Raw genomic sequence first — 6000 nt, forward strand, 5'->3', positions numbered from 1 at the left:
CAACGAGAGGTGGCGATACCAGCGCTCTCTAAAGCGCTCCATCCGGGGGGGGGGGGGGGGTCTGCCGGCTGGACAAGGATCTCCTAGGAACCCCCAAAAAACACAAAATGATACCCCAAAAACCACTAAAATATTTTCATCCTGGGATCCCCTTGCTAGCTTTTGGGTCAGAGCCCCCCCCCACACGCATATTACACATTACACACGCACACACATTACACACACGCACACACAATTCGCGCAGCCAGAGAATTAAGCATCTCCTCGCAGAAATAAAAGAGGTAATTGTTTTTTGAAGCAGGCAGGATTTGGAGGCGGCTTAAGCCCAACCAAGAACGGTTTTGCTGCAGTCAGCTCACAATTTATTTATTTTTTTTAAATAGGGAAAAAAAATAGTGAAAAAAAGTTTTGAATTAAAAAATCCAGCTAATGAGAAATTAGTAAAAAAAAAAATATAAAAAAAAAAAAAATAAAATGACTAAAAGGTAAACTGAAATGGTTCTTCACCGAGCTCCCCGCAGGGATCCAGACTCTGTTTTGATTTTTCGCTTGCAGTTCAAAGCGAGGCCGGCAATTCCTTTAATTATTAATTAGGACGGATGTCGGAATCGGGAGCCGACGCTAATTAGTAAGCTCTTCGGTCACTGGGTTTCTAGAATTATATCCGCGCCCGCACGATCCGCCGGTACGCGCAGGAACGGGGCCACTTGGATTTCGTACTGACATCATTATTCTAAAATAATGGGTTTTTTGTTTGTTTGGTTTTTTACATATTTTAGGTAACTACAAGCTAATTTTTCTGATTTTTTTTGTTGTTTACAACCACGACTCCAAAAGGTGCAACAAATTTTAAACCCCCCGCAGGCGAGTTAATCAGTCCCTCCGTCACGCTCCTTCTCTCTCCTATATACAAGAAACAATATCCTGAAGGAATATGTCAGCAGAGGCTAATCCCCTTCTGCTTGTGTGGGGGGAAGGCAACTAAAACTACCCCCTTTACCCACCGGTCATTTGCCCCTCGTAGAAACCCAAAACCTACCGGCAGATCGGCCCCATCCGGCCCCCGTCTAGTCGCCCGTTTCTCCTGCTGTAAAGACTCAAACCTTAATCAGTTGTTGGTCTCGTCTTAGATTCAGGAGCCGTATGTCTATCCCATGCATGTTTAATACCCTCACTGTATTACCCTCTACCACTTCCGCTGGGAGGCTGCTCTGCTTATCTACCACCCTCACCCCTGCCAAAGCTGCAGAGGGATCCTGTCAAGTTCGCTTGCAAATGCCCTGGTTAATAATTGTAACGTTTCCTCCAAATTAGTGTCTGTTGAGATAAAAGACAGTGGCTTTGATTCTGCACAAAATCGTAATAGTTAAAGCTGCTGTCCCACCTACTCTGCTGAATGTAACACTTTTATAACTAAATGCAGCTATTAGTAACAATTCCTAGCAATGCTAAAACGCTAAACCTTTAGTTCTCTATAAACAGATAAAAATCTAGCTTTTTATGAACACAAAATATAGAATATTATTATTATTATTATTAACACAGAATTTTCACAATTTTTACCATTTCCAATAGGATCTTATTCCAAAACTCTGTCTAAAAAAACGCACATAAACGTCCGATGAAAGGAAAACCCACAGGCATACAACTGTGAATCCTAAACAGGCCGCGTAACACGAATTCCTCACCAGGTTGTTACAAAATCCGCCTTTGAAGCGTCAGTTCTGCAGCCAACGCTACATTGTATTTCCAAATATATTTTAAAGCCCACACTATAAATTCCAGCTTACGAGCAGATATCACGGCCGCTTAAAAACTTTCCATTCGTACCCAAAACTGCCGCAGGTGTATGACTTCCTAATGGTTAAACAGGCCGGTGATGTCACTAGATGCCCCCTCCCATTATATATATATATATATATATATATATATATATATATATACATACACATATATATACACACATACATATATATACACACATACATATATATACACACATACATATATATACACACATACATATATATACACACACAGCACCAAGCACCTTTCTGTTAATATTTGACATTAAAAGAGTGACCGGGTTCTACCAACGAGCTGGAAGGACCATCACCAAGGTCACCTACATCTCGCATCGGCCTCTCGTAAGTCGTTAGTGATTTTTAGGCGATGCCCAAAGCCTACTTCCTGTTTCCTGTTCTATTTGTGAAAAAAAAATCTGATTAATGAAAATTAAGGTCAGTTGCATGCTGGGAAAAAAAAACAGCTTCCTGGCAGGTAAAACCAAAAGAAATAAGCATCGGTTACGCCAACAGAAAAAGGAGATTTCATTTTTTAGTTGGGATTTTTTTTTTTTCTTTAAAAAGCTGCAAATTCGGCCATAATGCGTTAAATAAATTTCGCAGAATATAACCCCCTATGTGACACAGCGCCAGGCCCGGCCCGGGCAAAGCCAATGCCACCTCTGATCGTTGGTCTCGTCTTAGATTCAGGAGCCGGATGTCTACCCCGTGCATGTTTAATCCCCTCGCTGTATTACCCTCTACCACTCCTGCTGGGAGGCTGTTCCATTTATCTACCACCCTCTCAGTAAAACAAAACCTGGCAGAGCAGAGCGCCGCCACCTCTCTTATATTCTCTACTGGAGATTAATTCCATCTCAAGGCCGACTCTCAGATGGTTCTTTGGCTCAGTGCTCCACGTTCTGTAGGTAAATCGCAGTTTGTCCACTTTTGTTAAAAAGTATCCAGGCGAGAAAGTTAATGAAATGTCATGGATAAAATGTAAATTCCACATCTTAACAGCCCTTACTTAAAACAGAACAAAAGACGGCTGTATGGCTGTTAATTAAGAGTTAAAATAAAAAAATATATAATAACACCCAGCCTTAAAAACTTCTGTCTGAGCCAAGAACACGACCTTCACAATTCCCAGAATAACCCAGGATTTTTTATATATATATATATATATTATATTATATATATATAACTTATATTTAGATTTTATTATGTTTTAAAATATCTATTTATTTAGCCGAAATATAAAAAGCATCAGATTTTCCAAATGCCGTAGTTTAAAAAAAAAAAAAAAAAAAAAGCCGAGACTTTAGACAACGTCTCATTTCCATCTACATGTTACGATAAGATGTCTCCTACTGTTCAATAACCCGCACATCATGTGAATTTGTTTAAACATATGTCTGCTCTTGGCACGAGTTCTATAAATACGAGGCAGGATTACGTGTCCTAAACAATAGAGCGTGAAGTGTAACGGGCGCGCGGTCCCGATCCGCCGGGCTTCCGATGAGGAATGGAGCTCTCCCATGTGGAAGAGATCACCTCGTTAGGAACCCTGAGAGTTCAATTTACTTAACCTGCAGGGTACGGCCCCGGAGAATGCGCGGAGTACATCGAAACACAGATTCGCACAAAAACCCGGAGCCGACCTTCACAACCGGGCGGTTTATTGGAAGCAAAGAGGGAAAAAGAAACTAAGGCAATTGAGATGGTTTATTCCAGCGCGTCCGTTCGCCTCCAGAGAAATCAGAACTTTAAAATAAAAAATTACAAAAGATTGTACAGAATGAGTTCTCTTTTCCCTCTTAGAGAAATCAGATCCTTAAAATAAAAATGTAAAAAAAATATATATAAATATTAAAAAAAAATACAAAAATTGTAAAAAAAATAAAATATTTTTTGCTAAAACCAGATCCTTAAAAAAAAAAAAAAAGTAGAAAAATGTTTTAAAATTTACAATTATTTGTCTTTCCTTCTCGCTTCATGCAAACCCGAGCCAGGTACTAATGGGGAAAGGACGGAATATATCCAGGGCTGTAGCGAGTATTCCTCCTAATATTTAAACTGCGGGGGGGGGGGGGGGGGGTTGTTGCAATATTTGGAATCATACAATATTGAAATAAAAATATTTTTAAGTAAGCAGAGGATTTATTATTTCTTGGAGCAGACGACAAACATCGGCTCAAATTGCTGGGTGAATCTCATGTGATGTTGTGGTCTGGCTCAACAAAGACGGGGTTCTGTACGACACCAGGTTCTTATGGGTTTCCAGAAAAATGCATAATACATAAAACCTTCAAATATTTATAATATTCGTTTTGACCATAAAAATCAGTCTGCAACATTAACTCACATGGTGTGAAATAAAAAAATAATAAAAAATAAATACTTTAGAAATAATAAGAGAAATTAATCATTCAACCTCTTAGATATGTAAATGTTATTAATAATATTATATAAATATAATAAGAATAATAATAAACATTGTTACTGCGCGTTTAATGATTGTAATGACGCGCTTCCAAGATTAGAATTTAGCATAATTATCCATAGTTATAGTTTTTTGTAATTGTTATCTTAAAAAGGCCAGATTTTAATTAAATTCCTCCAAAACGAAAAGCAGTTTAGGGCAAAACATTAAAATTCGGATATATTTAAAAGACGGATCGAATCGTCTCCATTGTACTGTAACACTCCCTGGTATCTGATCTCCGCAGGGGTATCGATGCCCCCTCGCTCTGACCCTCCTGTGAAATGCCCCGCGGGGGTCTGGTTACCCCCATTCTGTGGCTGCACTTGAGCTCTCATAACTCTTAGCCGACCCACGTGATTGGGGTTTTAGAGCCAGCAATAGATACCCAACCCCGACTCTGGATCCCAAGGAATCTTTTCTCATTGGGAGATCATCTGGCCAATCAGGACGCTGCATTTGCAAAGCATGAAAGGCGCGGAGTGCATCGGCACAGCAGCCTGTGCGTTCTGCGCATGCCCGTTGGGGGGTTTCATGAGACCTCCTGGAGCTGCCCGTGTGAATGCGGTGGATCACACGGGGGGGGGGGGGGGGGGGGATACAGAGGATTCTATGGAATTTATTAAAGAGTTAATTTAAAGGTGACACGCCGCTATCATATGCATTACTGTGTACACCGGGAGGGGGGGGGCTTGGGGGCTACCGTCCCTTTAAATAAAGTAATCCCATTATACAGACAAACGAGCTATAAGTATCGACCCCCCCCCCCCCCGGATCCCCCATAGCACTTCATTCACACGTTCTAAACCCGCGATAAAGCATTAGATCCCAACACCGGCGACTCCCGCAGGAAAGTAAGTGCCGAGTATCTCTCCACACAGAACAATTAGCAGGAACAGCAGGGGCTCCCCGGCCAACAAACACCAGGGGCTGCAGGGCGAGCAGCTGGAGGGCCGTGCGAATCGCTCCAGGAATTCAGCTATTTACAAAGATTTAGCAGAGCAAACAGGGCACGGCAGGCTCCCCCTTACCTTCACACTGCTTCCCTTCTCCCTTATAGCCGGGCTTACAGATACACTTATACGATCTGGGGGTGTTCTGACAGATGGCGTCAATGTGGCAGTCGTCGGTTCCCTCGGCGCATTCATCGCTGTCTGGTAAATAGAACACAAAGCGCCGTTTAGTTAACCGGGCCCCATCCTCAAAGACAAATTCCATTATTTCTTATGTAAAAAAAATAATTAAATAAAACAATTTGGAGAACATTTTGCAAAAAAAAAACCAAAACAAAAACCATGTTATAGAAACCCAGAACCGGCAGGCTGCTGAGCCCCATTCGGCCCATGTTTAAATAGCCTCTACCATTTCTGCTGGGAGTCTGGTCCGCTTTACTACCGCCCCCTCTCAGTAAAGCAATATTGAGGTGCGATAGAAAGTTGGAAACGACCGAAACGAGAAACACAAATTTCATCCGTTCTGGAAACTTTTACTGCTCTACGGATAATGCGTTTCGATGTAGGACTATAACTCCCATCAGCTCAGGCATTCGTCATTTATAGAGCGGCTCCGTCAGACGGCACGCCGAGGACATTACAAGCACAGGGAAGGTTTTTACAGGATCAGGAGTAGTCCGGCAGGAAACCGGCGCTGCCTCAGGCAGAAGAAAGAAAAAGGACTACTCCGCAGCGTCTCATTGAGGCTTTTATGCAGTTTGTTGCCGGCTGCAAATCC

At 41.8% G+C, this 6000-nt stretch overlaps 1 protein-coding gene across 1 annotated transcript in view; it reads right to left on the reverse strand.

The window, feature by feature from the left end:
* Positions 1-5424, reverse strand: part of LOC149274890 (signal peptide, CUB and EGF-like domain-containing protein 1) — a 57055-nt gene extending 51631 nt beyond the window's left edge. Inside the window, exon 1 of the mRNA XM_089505133.1 lies at positions 5301-5424. The gene's annotated coding sequence lies outside the window, so the exon portion shown is untranslated. The remainder of the gene's footprint in view (positions 1-5300) is intronic.
* Between the last annotated feature and the right edge of the window lie 576 nt (positions 5425-6000).

Source organism: Sceloporus occidentalis, unplaced genomic scaffold (genome assembly GCF_023333645.1).
Source record: "Sceloporus occidentalis isolate IW3139 unplaced genomic scaffold, rSceOcc1.0.p SCAF_313, whole genome shotgun sequence".
NCBI classification, from domain to species: domain Eukaryota; kingdom Metazoa; phylum Chordata; class Lepidosauria; order Squamata; family Phrynosomatidae; genus Sceloporus; species Sceloporus occidentalis.